The 19,025-nt window shown below is 33.6% G+C and overlaps 1 protein-coding gene and 1 pseudogene across 5 annotated transcripts in view; both read left to right on the forward strand.

The window, feature by feature from the left end:
• CCDC102B (coiled-coil domain containing 102B) overlaps positions 1 to 19,025 on the forward strand; it is a 388,839-nt gene that overhangs the window by 137,048 nt on the left and 232,766 nt on the right. The gene's annotated exons all lie outside the window — the stretch shown is intronic.
• On the forward strand, positions 773 to 13,159 carry LOC119471082 (annotated as a pseudogene).

A 19,025-nucleotide genomic window follows, 5' to 3' on the forward strand; every position in this document is an offset into this window, starting at 1 on the left:
CCATGAGTAAAAGGGAACTCCTCCTGCCTGATTGCCTTTGAGTTTGGACATTTTTTTTTTTTTCTGACCATCACTTTCCACAATCTCTTTATATATAAATATCTGTGTATTTATACACATGTGTGTGTATTTGTAACTTATTAATATATAATACCAGATACGATGTCTCTAAATATATACAAATGTGTTTACATGTTCATATAAACACAGACACACACACACACACACACACACTATTTGTTCTGTTTCTCTGCAGAGGCTTGGCTCATGCATCAATCTTACTGAAAGAGCCACAACTTGACCCAAGTCTACTTGCTGCTGCAAGTGCCAGTTTCTTTCCACTCAATGTTTTTTCTCCTTTTGCTAGGTTTATTATTGGCAATGAAAGAGCTATGTGTGCTTCTAGTTTGTAATTTCAAATTTGAAATGAAATAGTCGTCCCTTGGTATCTGTGGGGAATTGTTTCCAGGATCTTCTGCAGATACCAAAAATCCACAGATGTTCAAGTCCCTTACATAAAATGGCATAGTGTTTTCATACAACCTATGCACATCCTCTCATATACTTACATCATCTCTAGATTACCTGTAATTCCTAATACACCATTTCTAGATTACTTATAATTCCTGCACATCGTTTCATTCATGTGGATTCAACATAGCCCATTGGCACCTGGCAAATTCAAGTTTTGCTTTTTAGAACTCTGTAGAATTTTTTTCTGAATATTTCTAATCTTTGATTGATTGAATCCATGGGTACAAAAATCACGGATATGGAGGTATATGCTTTATTTAGCTTACTGTTTATATTGATTAGTAGGTTGACTTAAAATAATTTTCTATGTATTGTAGAAAATATATTGTGCTAACATAAGGATACTTGATATTTGTTTGATTTATTTTTACTTTTTTTTTTAACGAAACCATTTTTGATTGTACAAAGGTGAAAAAGTGCAATTCCTCCTCTGTAGAGGTGGGTTCACCGTGAAGCTCAAAAAGTTTAAGTTTCAGGGCCCCTTTCTTGTCCCAGCCTCTAATAGGACTATCACAGAGATCCTAGCAAGATGTAAATATGATTACATGTGTTTTTGTGCATTTTTCATAAGATAATTGAGACACACTTGTTAATATATCTGTTTTGACTCTGACTTTTCACCCAATATTCTTGCTTCCTTCTTATTGAAATGAAGTGGCTGCAGAAATATTTGTGATCTTGCCAAGTTGAAGTTGAGACTACATATAGTTTATAGATAGTGAAATATATTTTTATATGTTTCTTATGTATACGTAGTCAATAGGGAAGTTCTCCCATTTCTGACATGTACTTGATAATGCACCATACTTCTAAGTGAAAATTACATAATATATACTTTTTTAAGAATACTTACATTTGTGGGATAGAAGCTTCAAAGAGTGAATATTGCAAACAAGAAATACATTTTGTGTTAGATTGTGAGCTTATTGCTCTCAATTTCATTCTCAAAAAATGATTGACTATCGGAAAAAGCCTGGAAAAAAGACTAAATGCTATCTATGAAAAATGATATTACTTTACCACTGTCATACTAAAAGTTGATTAGAGTATATAAAGCCAAAATGCTGGGAAAAAGTATTAGTTATTTTTCAAATTATTACTAGAACTTTTAATATGTTTTCTAGATTTTACTATGTTTTCTGTGATTCTTTTTAATAGTATTTGTCAGCTCTCCAAAGTTTGCCAATTGTTGTTTTCTCATTTCAAATAAATATTTACTTTTATTCCCAATTTTTATTTATCCCCAAATTGTAAAAAAAAAAAAAAAAAAAAAAAAAAAAAAAAATCAGAGTCAATGAACCCTTTATTTATGATCCTCTGCATTCCTTTAGGTTAACCCCCAAGACTCCATTAGACACCCCTCTTCTTTATAGTGCTGTGACCCAGTGCACACGTTGTGCTATAAGCACACACACACACTTATAATAAAGTGTGTGTTTGCACTTCGGCACACATGCGATCATATTTATATCCTGCTAGGACCTTTGTCAAGGTCCTGTTAGAGGCCTAGAAAATATAGGGGCTCTGAAACTCAAACTTTTTTAGCTTTACTGTGAACCCACATGTGCAGAGGAGGAATTGTACTTCTCCTTTGTAGAATCAAAACTGGTTTAGTTCAAAAATAAAAATACAAATAAATCAAATAAATATCAGGTATCTTTATATTAGTTTAATATGTTCTCCACAATACATATAAAAATTATTTTTAATAATAATAATAAGAAGAAGCTAAAAAAGTTCTGAGTTTCGGGACGCCTATCTTTTTAGGCCTCTAACAGGACCTTGACAGAGGTCCTAGCAGAATGTAAATATGATCACAGGAGAACACATGGATGCAGGAAGGGGAATATAACACACTGGGGCCTGTTGGGGTGAGGGGGTGCTAAGGGAGGGACTGCATAAGGAGAAATACCTAATGTAGATGACGGGTTGATGGGGTGCAGCAAACTACTATGACACGTGATACCTATGTAACAAACCTGCACATTCTGCACACATACTCCAGAACTTAAAGTGTAATAGAAAAAGGAAAAAAAATATTTAAGTCAACCCACTCATCAATATAAACAATAAGTTAAATAAGGTATATATCTCCTCTGTGAGTTTTGCATCCATGGAATCAATCAATCTCAGATCAGAAATATTCAGGAAAAAATTCTATAGAGTCCTGAAAAGCAAAACTTGAATTTGCCAGGTGCAGAAGTGATTATACACACTTATAATACATGCCTCTTTGTCTATAGGGCTCAATCACCCTGAGGACAGAAACTATCCTTTTTATGAAAAAAATCTTTGTAGGCTCTTGCTACCTCAGGGTCTGACTCTTAGAAGTATCAGCAGTTGCTTGAAGATGGGCTTAATGGGAGCAGATAAAGAACACTTTAGGGCATGCGAAGGAAAGTGCTGAGAATTAGCACTGCGTATTTTATCTTATTCACTATTGCTCTGACTTTTGTTTTTTCTAAGTAAGTGATTTTTGCTAATTGTTTGTGTTTGCATTGCTCATACAAAAAGGCACAAAGTCCCTTAAAAGGCAAGTGAGATTTTGTCAGTGATTTGGTCACAGAAAATATTTAAATAGGTCAGACTCCTGTTCCCAAAGATTTCAAGAATGTCATATGTGAGGGGAGAGTTAGGGAATGTATTAGCACATTTTATGTCACCCCGTTAGCAAAACATTATATAAGAAACAGTGTTTCCAAGAGTAATTTATTTGCATAAGAATTAAGCAGCATCATGTGTTCAAGTCCCATTGCAAGATGGACACACAGAGTTCTAGTTTAGGAAATTCCTCTTTGAACCACATACTCAATGTTAACTTATGAAATATGTAAAGAGGTGAGAGAGTAGGGTTTTTGACTCTTCCTAAGATAGGGGTGCCAATAAGATGAATTAAGAGGTGAAAGCTCTTGTTATGTTTCAGATCATTTTATTAAGAGTACTCCAAGCAGAAGCTATTTGAGATTTAAAATTTAGTCAGAAAGCATAATCGCTGTAATCCTTTTGAATAAAACAACCTTTGCTCTTTACATATATTAACAGATTTATTGAAATATAATTCTCATACTGTACAATTCATTCACTTAAAAATACAGCTAAGTGGCTTTTAATATATTTACAGAGTTGTGTAACTAATACCATAATCAACTGTAGAATATTTTCATCAGTCTAAGAAGAAACTCAGTATACATTTATAGTCATTCCTTATTTTTCTCCAGCCCTAAGAGCCTGAGAATACCATTAACTAATGTTATGCTGTAGATTTGCCTATTCTGGGCATTTCATATAAACGGAATTTTGTACCTTTCACTTTAGGTAGGTTTTCAGAGTTTCTGTTATCTGCTATGACAGAACCTTTTTCTGCACAATTCAATAAAGAATATATACATGATGATTTTTAGAAACTGAATAACTTATTTAGAAAAAAATATTAAATGGTGTAATTTTCTCTTTCCCATAAGAAAAAATATTAATATTCAGGTATGTGTTAGTCATGTCTTAGGTAAGAAATAAAAATTTTAAAATATTATTTTCCTTAAATGAAAACTTTAGATTTGGCCACTTTCTCCTGTTTGGTAGAGAAGGAATGAGTCAGAAAACAAAAGCAAACATTTAAATTTCCAAGGCTTTGCGGAAATGTAAGCTCTTTCATTGTGACCAGAGTTGGCACTAAGTTTTTACTTCATAAAGTTAAATTGCGCACTTTAATTTCAATAAAATATACTCAAACATCAATATTTTTAGTTTTATATTACAGTAATTATTGTACAGCTTTAGGCAACATGTAATTAAGAATTAAAGAATGCTAATTATTTTAAAACTCTATTTGTCTATAGGAAAAAATGTATAACCTGCATTTCTTCTGAATACCTTTTTTTCTCATCTTTTTCTTTCTTTTCTTTTTCTCTTCTCTTCTCTTTTCTTTCTTTTTCTTTTTCTTTTTCCTTTTTTTCTTGCTCTGTTGCCAGGGCAGGATCTCAGCTCACTGCAACCTCCGCCTCCCGGATTCAAACGATAATTCTGCCTCGACCTCTGAGTAGCTGGGACTACAGGCGCGTGCCACCACGCCCAGCTAATTTTTGTATTTTTAGTAGAGATGGGGTTTCACCATGTTGGCCAGAATGGTCTCGATCTCCTTACCTTGCAATCCGCTGTCCTTGGCCTCCCAAAGTGCTGGGATTACAGGTGTCAGCCGCTGCACCCAGCCATTTTTTCCTTCTTTTAAGAAACACAGTCTTGCTCTGTTGCTCATGCTGGAGTGCAATGGCAGGATATCCTAGCTCACTGAAGCTTTAAAATCCCTGGCTTGAGTGATCCTCCCACCTCAGCCTCTAGAGTAGTTTGGATGACAGCCATGCACCACCACAACTGGCTAATTTTTAAGTTTTTGAAATGTTTGGAAAAGGGGAGGTTCTCACTGTGTTTCCCAGGCTGTTCTCCAACTCCTGGCCTCTAGTGATCATCCCACATTGGTCTCCCAAAATGCTGGAATTAAGGGTGTGAACCACTGTGCCCCACTATCTTTCATATCCTATCATTTCAACTTCTGTATTAGCTGAAGGACTCAGGTTCCTGGAGGAGGATGAGAGAGGGAACTTATAGAATAATCTGTGGAGTTTAAAAAGTTTATAAGTGATAAATTAAAATGGTATCACTTTCAAAAATATGTCTTGAAGATGTTTCTACATGGTGTTTTCCTAAAATCACAATAATTATTTATTTGTTTTTATAGCTATGATTGATTTAAATATTGTGGATAAAAATAAAGCACCTTTATGTGTTTTATAATATATACACATATATATTGTGTGTATATATATATATATATATACACACACATGTACACACACATATATACACACACTTATACAGTATACACACACATACAGTATATATGTGTGTGTGTGTGTGTGTGTGTGTGTGTGTGTGTGTGTGTGTGTTAGACCCATCTTCTAACCTTATTTAATGCAAAGATTTGGAGAAGAATGTTTTGAAGCACGTTAAAGTGTTGCACTTATTGTTGGTTATTTGAGCATTTAATCAGCCCATATTTCCTTTTCACATGTAGAAAATTGAAAAGTTTCCCATCGCAGTGAGGGAGTGTTTTCCATTGAGTATGCAGTGCAGAGCAGCTCACCTATGTCTCCATAGAAGCACTGCTCCACAGTTCCTGAAATCTTTTTTGAGAAATGAAGCAAGAATTGGAAGAAAACTGGCTGATTACTGTACGTTAGGTACAGATTTTTATCTTTTGTTTAAGAAATGATCCATTCTTTATTTTTGTTTTCTCTATTTTCTTTTAAATAATTACATGTACATATGAACACAAGGCATTTATGTAAATTTATACCTATCCTACATTAAAAATTTTATTGTAGACTTTATTTTTGCATATATATTTTTGCTTTTCTTCTCTACTTATCTTGTATCACTCACTGCAGGTTCCTTTATTTTTCTAATGCTCAATATAAAACCATATGCCAATATGTATGCATAACTATACCTATATATTCATAGTATAGGTGTACATATAACTAATGACAAGTATATACAGATACCCATAGTATTCTGTAATTTTCATGTACTGAATCATATGGATACTTTTCCTACTCAACATCTCATGGCCAAATCTCCAGGAAATTAGTGCCTTTGAATGGCTTCAGAATGTTTCACAATGTGGTGATTCCACAATGTATTGCATTATTTTCCTAATGGTGCACATTATCCTCTTTTCTGTCTTTTGTCCCTGTGCACAATTTTTCAATAAACAACTTTGTGCATGTATCATTATACTCTGAAACTTTTATTTTTAGTCTATTTTTTAGTGACTCAGTTTAAGGCCCAATGAATGCGCTCATGCTATTCTACTGCAGGAAATCTAATCTGAGGCTTTCACTTAATCTATCTGGGATTCTCTGTACTGTCCTCAGGAAGGTGTCTCAATTCTGGAGAGTAACATATTGCCATAGACCTTAAGACATCTAATCACTTTTGTTACCCATGATGTCTGCACATGAGGTGCTCCCACCAGGCAACCACCAATCTATTTTCTGTCATCATAGATTAGTTTGCATTTTTTAGAATTGTGTAAAAATGGAATCCCACACTGTTTACTTTTTTCTTCTATCTTCTTTTACTTAGCATACCTGTGTAGTGATTTATCATTGATGTGGATATCAAATTGTCTTTTTTCCCTCTGGCTGTTTTTAACACTTTTTTCTTTATCACTGGTTTTAAGTAATTTGATTGTAATGTGCATTGATAGGATCTTCCTATTTCTTATGCTTGGAGTTTGTTGAAATTCTTGGATCTGTAGGTTTCTACTTTTTATTATATTTGGATAATTTCTCATCGTTATATTTTTCAAATATTTAACCTCCCCTCCTCTTTGCCAGGAACGCCAGCTACAGTATATTAGGTGGCTTGAAGCTGTTCTACCATCTGCCCATTGACAGTCATTGAGATCTCACTAGGGTGGGCTATTGGAAAAGTACTGGAGGATGTTAGGGAGTTTTGATCAATGGGTTGTATCAGTCTCTTTGAGGTGTGCCCAGTTTTCCAGTGTTATTCTCTGTGATTTGACGATCTATCTTTGCAAACTGGCACCCACTGAAGTAAGATTTCTACCTTGCCACAAGAGAAAGGGAGAAATAGGATCACTATCGTTTTTAATATATACATTTTAAGGAGACGGCTTTCAGGTCTTTAGAATAAATATTTCTGGGATGTAAAACTGTCAAGAAGCTGGGAAAATATTTATTATTTAAAGGAGCAGAAAAATAATTTACAAGATTTTGTTTTCAAAATACATGCTCCGAGAAAAGGGAAGTCAGGGGCCCATAGTCACAAGTAAACCTGTCTGAAGTTTTGTCAAGCTATGAAGAACGTTGTTTCTTTTGATGACTACTGTGCTTATTTTATCACTTGTGCTTTTTTTTTTCTCTCTCTGCAATATGGATCATATTTCTCTATTTATTTGCATGACATACACTTTTTGATCGGTTACTTGTCATTATGAATTTTACCTCTTTGGGTACTAAATATTTTCATCTTTTTATAATTATTCTTAAGCTTTGTTCTGAGTCCCAATTCCATTACTTGGAAATATACCTTTCATGTCTTGAAGCTTTTAATTCTTGTTAGTTGAGACCAGAGTAGCATTACCTTAGGGCTATTTTACCTACTGAATACTGAGACAAAATCATTAGGATGGAGTGCTTTACCTAACGGACTGTGAATTATGAGGTTCTCCACTCTGGCTGTTGAGAGCACGGATGATTACTACCGGCCTTGTGTGAATCCTAGAGGTTGTTACTTTTCATTCTTTCAGATGTTAATTTTCTTACAAGTATGCATTGATCAGCACCCTGCTGAATACTCTGTAACCCCCCAGGTTTCGCTCTCTGATGGTGTTCATCATGGTGAGCTCAATGCTAGACATTTTATTTGAAGACTGTGACTAAGAAATACAGTTACTTGTTGTCATTCAGTATCTGAAGCTTTTAGAAATGAATAACTCAAAATTTAAGGGAAAAGCAGCCATATTTTTAGATTAAAAATGAATAATAGAAAGCAACTGGTTTCTAAAAGAGCTAGGTATTTACCAATAATTTTACAACATAACTTTTTTCTACTGATTGAACAAATATATATATATAATCATCTCTCTCCAAATATATATCTTATAGATTAATAAACAATCACATAAAAAACTACACATCATCTTGTATTCTCTTATTATATATTTTTATTTTATCTGACATATATGCTAGATAACTTCTTGATAAAATATGAATTACATTTCTCAGATCAATATTCTGTGCAAGCAATGATTAATTCTCTATTGACCATGAGATATCCTTTGTAACCTTGTGGATATATCTGTTAAGAATAATAAATAATTCTTTGGGAGTCTAATTGGCTTTTTCCTGGCCTTTCAGTAACTCTGTGGACAAAAATCAACTATCAACTAAAATGTCTAACCTTGGATTGTTGAAACAGGCATTGAACCTTCATTTTAATGCATTTGAGTCAGGTATTACAAAATGGCAGTACTGATTTAAAACAACCATTTGAATCATTTATAATAGACACAGTAAGGATGTATTATTTTTTGTATTTTTATTTATAAAAAATTATGATTCACTAGTTCAACTCTTGGATGAACTACCAACCATGTTCATCTGTACCCCCACAGCCATATATAGAAGCAAAAAGGTAGCCCCCTATTACATGTATGTTACCTAGGCCTATGTCAAAAAGTAATAATGTCTACAAGAGATGACAGGTTCTGTTAGTGAATTACTAACAAGCAAAAAGAATTTAGACTAATAGATCTTGCACTTTAAGATAGATCACATATCTTTATGCTTGGCTACTTTCTAAGTATGTCTCTGAATGAAAAGTGAGCATAGATATTATATTTTTAGAATGTTTTATTATGGAAAATTTTGACTATGTGCAAAAACAGAAAGAATACTATAATGAACCTCAGCATTTCCATCAGCCATACTTAATAATTCTCATCTCATGAACAGTATTTTTTGTCTATATCATTCCCATCCACATTTCTACCTTACATTATTCTGTCTGGAGGTATTACTTCATGTATCTCAAAACACAGAGACTTATTTATCACTAAATGTAACAACATTTTAAAACTAAAAAAATAAAAATAATTTGTTAATATTAAATAGTATTCAAATTTTCAATTTTCTAAGAAATATGATTTTTAAATCAGAAAGCAAATAAAAGACATCTTTATTGGATATATATTTTTAAAGTGTGTTTTACATAAATATATATATTTTTTCTTATCTATTTCTTCTTCTTTTTCTCTTTTTATAATGTATTTAAAAAATAGATCATTTATCCTGTAGAGTTTTAATTTACAATACCCTATACTGTAGTATTGTTTGCTACTTACTCTATCCTCTGTATTTTCTATAAAATGAAAGTCTGATTTAAGGGGTTTGATTAGATTCAATTTCAAAACTTTTTCATAGAAATGTGTCAGTGTGTTTCTCTATTAGGAAGCACATAATCTATGCTTGTGTCTCATTATGGTGTTAGCTGACTGATACTCATTGCCTAGAACCACAGATGAATCCAGGGTTGAAAACTATGATATTCCAGTTCAGTTATTTCTGCCCAAGTTATTAGTTGTAATATTTACATAAAGAAAACTTCATCTCATATAATAGTTTGTTCATTTAAATAAGTCAGGACATGCGATAAATTTACATTTCTCACCACCCCTGAACCTGCCATTTCTTAACCAAATATCAAAATAATGAATTGGATCACTACCATTCTTAAATCTTGATTAAATTTGATAATTTTTTTTAGTATCAGTGTTAACATATGTATTGAAACTTATTGGATGTGTTTCAATCTATTACCATATTATCCTTACTGATATTCAAAGTTACCACATTTAGAAAGCAGAAAGCTCTTTATATTGTCTGTTGAGTACAATTGATGTAATCCTAGTAATCTTTATAGTTTTCTAACTTCATAGAATGACAAGATATACTGGAATCAGCCTGTTTCAGACTCGGCTAAAGCAATTTCTTTAGAGTCCAGGGTTCTTTCAGCGGGAAATATCTTAAGACCATAATCTGTGCATAAATATGTGCATTGCTACAGAGATGCTCATCATTTCTAGGCCATTTCAGTGGAAAGAGTGAGAAACATGATATATATGTCAAATTAGTTTTGCCTCTCTGTATTGGTCATATTTCCTGAAACACTTTTAATCTATCTGCATTACTTTTGGATTTTTGGCATTTTATTTCTTTTCATCTTTCCTCAAGGAATCCTGTTGCATTAATTTGTTCTTCTGTTCCTTCTACTTTATTCTGAAACAATTTTTCTTTTCTTTCTTTTCTTATATCTTCTATTTTTTCAATATAGAAGACACAGAAAAGTACAAAGAAGAAAACAAGAAAGGTCACCCAGAGAGAAGCACGCTGAGATTTTTGTGTATAGTCAGCTAATTTAAAATACTGATATTGGGATCCTACTCCTGCCTGCTTTTTCATTTTTCATGAAAATAAAACCTGACTTGAAGTGTAATGACTTTTTCTTTTATTTCTAACTCTTTCCTGGGTACTATTACATTTTTCTAATTCCTGGTTTTCCTGCATCATATTATTTATTGTTTTAATAATTTTGTTTAGATTGCATTAAAAAATTCAGCTCTGGTTTTCTTTTTCTATAGTGGGCATATATTTTCCACTGTTTTGTTGTCGGTGGCATACTTTCACCATCTTTAAGAACATTATTTTTATCCCTTTATCCTTATAATAAGATCATATATGATTCAACTATGATTGTTTTCTGTTGCTCATTATTGGAGGAATTAATTTTTGTGCTGATAATAAAAAGATATTGAATCCAGAAACGTTTTCTGGCTTCACTGCTCAAGAGCTGACTGTTCTTGATATTTTCACGAAATGTCCACAATATTTCTTGTTCTTTCCAAATATTCCTGGTTCTTTCCAAAAATGCCTGGCTCTGCCCCATACCCTACTTTTATCTGGATCATTTCATTTCTCTGCTTGTATTGCCACTGTTCCTATCAATTTGAATTCTATTATCAGTATTCTCCTCTCAGTAGAGGGTGTGTTTTTGAAGGAAGCTTTGTGTTTTCTGTTTTGCTTTGTTGTGTTTACGAAAATATAAAGGATTCAAACTGTCTTCATTCTTTAGGCTTTACCACAAGCCTCTTTTATTCACTCACAAATCAGATTGTGTAAAAATGTGTGAACTCTCCTAGTTTTACTTACTGTTTTTACATTGGCCTGACATACTTGCCAAGGCGTGACTATTGCCAACTCAGGAGTTCTCATATTCTCATGTCCTGTTCCTTTTCTTATATTTTCTCTAATAGATGCTGATCTTCTGTAATTCATGAAGTGTCAGTAGATTTTCTTAACCCACTTGTATCTTAGGGTTCAACAGGATAACTTTTCACCTCGCTTTGTTGTAGGCATCTATAATTTTGATTTTGTTAACTTCATTGCTCTGACTAGTTTTATTGAGAGATTTGTAGACTTTAGAATAATTATCATTATCATACCACTGCCATCTTCCTATAATTCCTCACAGGAATAGTTATATGCTTTTTAATTCCAGATTCACAACTTCCATGTATAGTCATTCATAAATTAATCTGCCTAAGGAAGTACTTTGCAAGCAAGTTCTCCTTTCCTATATTACCTTCTACCCACATTTCAAATGAAGGACATACTCATCTCTTTTTCTCAATAATATTTTGAAGCATTTTGCCAGAGTGGAAAAACACTTGGGAGTACTTAACAGAGAGATATGTTGAAATATTGTTGTGAAATAAACTAATCAATGGGTAACAAACCTTTGACATTTCAGGTGGTCTCTAATTTTCTCCTTATAAGAATATGGGAATATGACCTACCAGACTGGTCAGCTTATAAATAATAACACATAAATTTTGATATTAGATAAAAATATGGCTTTACCATATCTTTAGAAGGATATTTAATAAAACACAATGGCTCTGCTAAAATAAAACTTCATCCATGTCTATCTAACATGGGTGATCAATTTTCTTAATGCCTTTACAAAAGAATGATAATTCTTATCTCATTCTGTCAGTAATTTTATCCATGAACACAAAAATTAATTGAAAAAAATGTTCATCTATCTCATTGAGATATATTTCTAGTAAATTATTAGTTTATATTTAATAATTATCAAAATATGTACTATCTTGTTTATTTCTAAGCAATTGTGTTCACATAAAAATTGTTAAGGTGATTAAATCCAAAAGAAACTTTTAAAAATATTTGGGGGCTTATAGTAATAATAGATACATACATACTTTATACACACATTTTTATTGCATATTATAGAATAAAAACTTTCTCAAGTATAAACATTTCACATGTCATGGTAAGATATCTAGAGGCCATGGGGTAATACAAATTGAAGGAATAAAATAACAGTATAAAATTGTAAGTAGATGATAGTAAATATCACATTTCTATGTTTTTTAGATATCATTGCTATAGTGAAGTGTGATATAATCATTCTATTTAAAATATCAGCGTGTAGACTTTTGTCCAGGCCGGATGCAAGATGGTTGAACTCTAGCAGAGACCTGTTGGCTGTCATTGCCTCTGAGCCCAGTTGAGCCCTCTGCTCTGTATCAGAAAAGCCATTCCTTTGGGAACCCCATTCAAAAAAGAGATGGAACGGTTCTGGAACAAGAAGATGGGCTCAAATCAGCCTTTATCTTCCCATAGCACTATCTACAATTGGTCTCTTCCCATGGCAATGTACATTTGCTACCATAGCAGTGGTATTGCTTTGAGTGCAGGGCTCACTCTTTTTGGCATGTCAGTCCTGTTGCTCCCTAGGAAACTTGAGTCTTATTTGAAACTTGTGAAGTCCCTGTGGCCAGCACTGATACACCACAGCTAACTTTGCACTCATCTTCCCGCTCATGTATCACTCCTAGAGTGGGATCTCACACTTGATGTGGTACCTGGGAATAGCCCTGAAGATTCCCCAGCTACATCAGTCCAGAGTGGTTGTCTTGGTTCTTACTGTGTTGTTGTCTGTAGGGCTGGCAGCCATGTGAAGAGCTGAAGTTCTCAGCATCGTCTTCCCACACACTATTACATTCACCTATCTTCCCATTTGTCACTCATCTCCAGCCTGGGCAAAGTTCTTGATTTATTTAGATCCTTTTGTTTCTTCAGATCTTCTGGAGCAGATCATAGTAGTGGAAAAGAGTTCAGTTTTACCCTCGTTTCTAAATATGGAGTGGCTGCAAAATCTTCCCTTTCTCTGCCCACAGCTTGCCTATTCTGGGCGTAGAAGCACTTATGCTCTCTCCATACTGGGCTCTGATTTGTGCTGAGGGGTCAGCTTTTGACTGCTTCTCCCTGAGAGAGTGGAAACTGCCAGCTCTGTGGCTACTGTCCTAGGGGCTGTGGGTGAGGCTTTTGGTGCCACTGCCTGTGGGTTGCTGACTTAAAGGACAATTCTTTTCATTGGTCAGAGCCCAGGCTTTTAGCACCTATATGGTGTTATTGAAAGAAGAGAGAGGGGGGAGTGGAAGGGAATTAATCAATCCAAACTAGAGGGAGATAAAGAAGGTTATAGTTCTTGGAGCTACTGTTTTGGGAAGAAAATATATAGCTTCTGACGTAAGAGAAAGATCCAGACAGTTATCATTGAGCATATTATTTCTCAATGATATTTCTTTTCATTACATTTTCAGAAAAACAAACTTCTTAATTTCATGCTTCCAAGTCCGTATACCAATTTTTTTCTAAAGCTGAGTTAAAATACTCATTTTTTAATGTCAATATTTAAAATTCACTAAAAATTTCATTTTTGAGTGTAAATAAATAAACCATTTTAACAAAAACTTTTAAAACTAAAAGATACATCAGCAAGAGAACAAAAGACGACTAAGATAAGTTATTTGACGTCCTTATTTTGATTTGAAGAATACATTAACATTTTCATTTGCTAAAGCTAAACATTCTTCAGTGTCTTTTCTACCATTCTCTAAGGTTAAGGGAGGGAATTATGTAAAAATGCACTTTAAAGGGATTTTGGTTAAATTTCTTGAAGCAAAAAACTGCTTCTCTGTGGCTTATCTGCCCCTTTGAAGACTTCTCTGTGCATCGATAAATAATACATATTATTTGTAATTTTAACCTTGCTGTCACATATTTCTGGGTCCATTGCATTTGACTGTACTCTTTGGGCACATTTCCTTCTTACGTTCCTCACCTTTCATAAGTATATATTGTTACCAGAACCTGACTGTTAAATACGTGGTCATATACCCTTAAGCTAATTGATATTCAATACTTATCCCAAGAACCACATAAAAAAATGTGTGTATCAACATGAAGGCGGTGGGGAGAGCTAACAAAATTTCTTGACCAAGGTCAATCTGATCACAATTTCCAAAAAGGACTCAAATTTCTATGTGAAGAAGAGATTTGAAGAGTGAGCAGGATGAGGAAACTGTTATCAGCCTGTTACAGTAAAATAGGAGGAAATATTCAGGTGTCCTAAGCTTGGTGAGGGAGGAGATATGTGGATAGCTGAGAAATATACAGATGAAGGAAGTGCCGACGCTTGGTGATTAATCAAATGTTGGAAATGCATGAAGATGCAAGGAGGTGACAGAGGAGGAAAAGTTAAAGATTTCTGACCTTATCAGCCAGGCAGCCATTCACCAAGAGCACACATCAACAAGAAGGAAAATGTGAGGGAAAAAGACAGTGAATTTCATTCCGAATATGTTTGGTGGGATTTTGGATTTATGAATATAGAAAGGAAATTTAAACAATGAACAGAGAGATGATGGCTTAAGCCATGACACTAAATGGGCTAACTCTGGGTTGGAGCATCAAGAATTGACACCAGGGAAGGCAGAGAGATAAGGGGAAACTGCACAGAAATCTGAGCAGGAGAGAAGCAGGAAAACAATTCTTTGCACAAGCCCAAGAGAGTCTTTGAACAAGTGCATTGCCAACTATGTATAATTCAGCCAATGATTCAAGAAAGTGCAGAACAGAATATTGTGTGGCTGAAAGTGAGAAGGGTGAGTGCAGCAACTCTTTCAAGGCACTTGATAATAAGAGGAAATAAAGAACCTGAGTGGAAACTCGAAGACTGGATAAAAGATTATCCTTTTTGTAAATTTGTTTAAGGTCCTTGTAGATTCTGGATGTTAGACCCTTGTCAGATGGATAGATTTCAAAAATTTTCTCCCATTCTGTAGGTTGCCTGTTCACTCTGATGATAGTTTCTTTTGCTGTTCAGAAGCTCTTTAGTTCAATTAAATCGTATTTGTCAATTTTGGCTTTTGTTGCAATTGCTTTTGGTGTTTTAGTCATGAAGCCTTTGCCCATGCCTATGTCCTGAATGGTATTACCTAGGTTTTCTTCTAGGTTTTTTTTTAATGGTTTTAAGTTTTACGTTTAAGTCTTTAATTCATCTTGAGTTAATTTTTGTATAAGGTGTAAGGAAGGGATCCAGTTTTAGTTTTCTGCATATAGCTATCCAGTTTTCCCAGCACCATTTATTAAATAGAGAATCCTTTCCCCATTGCTTGTTTTTGTCAGGTTTGTTGAAGATCAGGTGATTGTAGACATGTGATGTTATTTCTGAGGCCTCTGGAAACCATCATTCTCAGCAAACTAACACAGGAACAGAAAACCAAACACTGCTAGTTCTCATTCATAAGTCAGAGTTGAACAATGAGAACACATGGACACAGGGAGGGGAACATCACAAGCCGGGCCTGTTAGGGAGTGGGGACAAGGAGAGGGAGAACATTAGGACAAATATCTAATGCACGTGGGGCTTAAAACCTAGATGACGTGTTGATGGATGCAGCAAACCACCATGAAATGTGTATACCTATGTAATAAACGTGCACGTTCTGAATGTTTCCCAGAACTTAAAGTAAAATAATAATTAAAAATGATTATCCTTCCACCCTTGATCTTCCACACTCCCTCATCCCCAACCTAAATGGAAAGTATTGAGCAATTAAATGCTAATGGAGAAGAACCCAAGAAATTTCAAGATGCGAGAGAGAAACAACCCCTAGAATGAATTTGCCAGGTACCCTAAAGGTATGAAATTCTGAGTGCAATTGGAGTGATTAGACTTTGACTTTAGAAGAGATACAGGTGTGGTGGCATGTACCTGCAATCCTACATCCTTGGGCAGCTGAGGTGGAAGGATCGTTTGAGCCCAGGAATTCAAAGCTGCAATGAACTATGACTACACAACTGCATTCCAGCTACAGAAACTCAATGGGCAACAGAGGAAGATCCTGTCTCTAAAAAATAAAAATATGTAAATAAACAAATAAATATTAAATATGGTTAAAAAAAGAAGAGATATTTAAGTTATTTAAAAGGATAAAAGATTTCTGTAAAGACATGCAAATTTGTATATTTCAACACAGGAAGTTGGAAGACTTTACTATGCAAAGCTCTTATTTCCCTATGAAAGAAGTTGAAAGATCCTTTGTTGAAAGTTATGGCAGAAATAGTAGATTTGGTGTTCAGGGAAGATTGAACAATTCTACATGGTTAATAATGTTGACATAAATATTTGGTGCATTATTTCACAAAGAGCAGAACTTTGGAGTCTGCATTAACTACTTAATTCTCTTCAATCATTTTGAAGGTTAAAATGTGAGGCAAAATGGCAATAGGGCATGTTTCTCTTGTTTCTCTTTTTTGCCTTTTTGTAATTACTCTTCTTTTTTACCATATATGAATAAGAAGATATTTTATGTTACACAACACTTTTGTTTCTTAAGCATTATCTTCAGGTATTTCCATACCACACTTATCTAAATATAGAATATATATTTATATATGTAATATAGAATACATATTTATATATTTATGTATGTTTATATAAATATCTATAAGTATACTTATATATATTGGTAGGATTTTGGAGTTATGAATGTAGAAGGGAAATTTCAATTGAAACCAGGCAAGGCAGAGAGAAAAGGGGAAACAGCACAGAGATCTGAGCAGTGTGGAAGCAGGAAAAACATTCTTTGCATAAGTCCAAGGAAGAGTCTTTGAACAAGGCTATTGTCCACCATGTACAATTCAGCCAAGGATTACAGTAAATATAAGTATAGTACAGTAAATATAAGTGTATATATAAAAGTATATATTTATGCTATATATGAATATATATATATAAATTTATATATATAAATATATAAAATGTATTCTATATTACCTATAAATATATATGTAATATATATTTATAAAATTATCATATATAAGTACTTTAAATATATATAATTATCAATACTATATATTGAAGTATAGCAGATATTTCTGAGATCAACAATATGGCAAATTGCCTGGTTTAAATTTTCATGAACATTGCAGTACAAACAGAGGACTTTTAAACAGTGATTTTGGAATTATGTTATGGTACAAACAGGAAAAAAAAAAGAATACTAAATAAATATTAAATAAAAGGACAAGAACTTGGAAAATGCTTTCTAATGCTGACTAATTCACCTCATAGAGTACTTTGTCTTTCTGTCACTTTCAATTTAACTAATATGTTATATCAATTGTGGATGACATTCATAATTTCACTAAATTAATCATCTTCAGCATCTATAAGTTCACTTCTTTAAACTTTTCAGCTGCTAATTAGATTTTAGTTACAAATCCATTAATCTAAACCTAAAGTTGAACAGGGAAGTGACAAAATTATTTTGAGTTCAAAGTACAGTTTTAAAATGTTCAAAGTAATTCTGTTTTTAAAGGAGAAAGTATAGTTGTTTTATTAATCTGTTCATCAATTTTCCCTGCTATATTGTTTTAATGGCTTTAGTTGTATAGTATTTTATTTAATACTTATTGCTTTTTATTTATTTATTTTTATTTCTCCATGCCTAGAGCATAAAAGGAACAGTGAGAAGCCCACGGGTCTGGAGTAGTATAAGCACCAAGTGTAGGAGATGAGGACTGAGGAGTTATCAGACCATGTGGATAATAAGGACTTTGACTTATATAATAAATGGATTGAGATGCTACAGAAGAAAATTGAGCAGGAGAGTTTCATCATCTGAATTGCTTTTTAAAAGCTTTATTTGGTTGCTATCTTGAGAAAGGAAGAATGAGGCCACATGCACAAGCAGAAAGGACGGAAGCTATTAAAATAACTCAAGAGATCATTGTGGGGTTTTATTAGAATAATGGTGGAAATGGAAAGAAGTAACTGAATTTATTATGTTTTGTGAAGGGCAAGCTGATTTAGTTAGCTTTAGTTTGGATGTGGCACGTGAGAGCAATAAGTAAGTTAACATATCCAATAATTTTGGGAAGGATGGTATCGATATTTACTGAGGTGACAAAGACTGACAGAGAAACAGTTTTGAAGACGTTCTGAGTTTGGCTTTCCAATGTGTTCAGTGTGGGATGCCCTTTAGAGGTGTTGAGTAGGAAGCTGGATATGTGCATTCAAAGTTCAGTGGAGAGCTACAGGCTGGAGAGAGACACTTAAAGATCTGCAGCGTTGCATCAGTACAAATGCAGTGGGTACATGAACTGTCCAATGTAGTAGATCAGAAACACAACGGGCACCAGGACTAAACTTCAGTACACTCCAATACTCAACTCTGTCACCCAACTTTTCTAATACATTTTTTCTTGACATATTTTAAAAAATTCCTAGCAGACTATATTTTATTATTATTTAAATTTTTTAATTTGCTGCGTCCTTAATTTCTGAGTATAGTACCTTCTTATTGTTTCTTGAAAATAGTAATTACAGTAGTTTTGTAAACTAATATTCTATTTTATATCTTACATTGGATCTAGTTACTTCTCTCCATTTCCACCATTATTCTAATCAAAAACCACCATGATCTCTTACTTAAGTTATTTTAATAGCCTCCGTCCTTTCTCCTTCTGCATATG

This window comes from Cebus imitator, unplaced genomic scaffold, assembly GCF_001604975.1.
Source record: "Cebus imitator isolate Cc_AM_T3 unplaced genomic scaffold, Cebus_imitator-1.0 Scaffold49, whole genome shotgun sequence".
Classification (NCBI taxonomy): domain Eukaryota; kingdom Metazoa; phylum Chordata; class Mammalia; order Primates; family Cebidae; genus Cebus; species Cebus imitator.